The sequence below is a fragment of the Microtus ochrogaster genome, chromosome 10 (genome assembly GCF_000317375.1).
Source record: "Microtus ochrogaster isolate Prairie Vole_2 chromosome 10, MicOch1.0, whole genome shotgun sequence".
In the NCBI taxonomy this organism is placed as follows: domain Eukaryota; kingdom Metazoa; phylum Chordata; class Mammalia; order Rodentia; family Cricetidae; genus Microtus; species Microtus ochrogaster.
This window is the reverse complement of record NC_022016.1, coordinates 59,881,526-59,882,924: the sequence shown is the minus strand read 5'-3', so window position 1 is coordinate 59,882,924 and position 1,399 is coordinate 59,881,526.

Below are 1,399 nucleotides of genomic sequence, written 5' to 3'. Positions count from 1 at the left end.
CAGCCCAACTGTGTGCCCCCTGTGCCAGGCACAACTAAATTGGCAGAGCTTGAATTGCATAGAGGTAAGATGGTAGGAGCAGAATGGAAGGAAGCTTCCGTGCAAGGAAGCTCAGATGCAATCTCCACAGGGAGCCAGGGAAAACCCTGTATGGCTGACTCCATTCAGCCGTTTGACAGGCAACTGTTTGCTAAGGCCAGGCAAAACAGCAGGAGTCCTCAGAGGTATCTCCCTAAGGTCTGTACTTAATGGAGTCTGCTGTAGAAACAGAATTTAGACTGAGCTAACTGATCAAGTTGGGCCTTCTGTACTCTAGGTGAGCTCTCTCCATTTAAGCCGCACCTCTAACCTAGACAAATGTCTTAAGATTTCCCTCCCTTTCTCTCCATTTTTCTTGTACTTATTGTGATAACTAACTCTTCCCTTATCCCTTGGATACTATCATCAGTGTATGAGCTCTGGGAGGACCCTGACGGCCCCTTATAGTCTCTTCTGAGAACCCTCCCCAGCTAACGGTGTAGTCAGATAAGACACCTTCCCACCAGTAGGACACCAGGACGTTGGTCCTCTGATGTTCCAGAACTGCCAGATAACGTTATTTTCTCCTGACTACAGTGCAGACATCAGCTGTGCTTCCTTCTTTAGCATGTGGCTTCTGGTGGTCCCTAGGGGCAGCCACATCAGACAAATTTCCCGAACTGACAACTGATTGGAAGGAAGGAAAGCCCGCTGGCAGCTTCCAGTGGCTGCATTTGAGCCTCCCCAGTCTGTGCACAGATACTCGATGTCCTCTGCAGCATGAGGTGTGCAGGTCGGGCTACAGCTGGGATGGAACAGGTGCAGGGAATGCTGAGAATATCCCCTCTGTGCATGGAAAGGCACACAGACTAAACTGGTGGGCAAGAAGCTCTGTGTACACCCCAGGGGACTTCCAGGTCGCCACTGACCATATCTGATTTTGCTGAGCATCCACCTGTCATACTCCTGAGCTGTCCCCTCCATTCACGTCTGTGCAACCTAGAGAGGCAAGAAGGACTTTACATGGCAAGTCTGGGTCTTTCTTTTCAAAGGCCAGACTTTAAATCCTTACAGCATGGGACCATCTTCTGGGCTTTTCTTTACATAGGAACCAGAGGCCCTGGGTAGAACATTGGGCACTTGACCCCGTTAGCCTTTGAAGTCTGGTGTCTCCTTGGAGAGATACTGACCACATAGTAACTATCTTGTTTTTTAAGACAGGGTCTTATGTAACCAAGGGTGGCCTTGAACTCCTAATCCTCCTGACTCTACCTCTGAAGTGCTGAAATTACTAATGTGAGCCACCACTCTCAGCTAAGATGTTTTTGTTAAATAGCTTTGAGGTGAAAAGCCCAAGAAGAGGGCTGGAGAGATGGCTCAG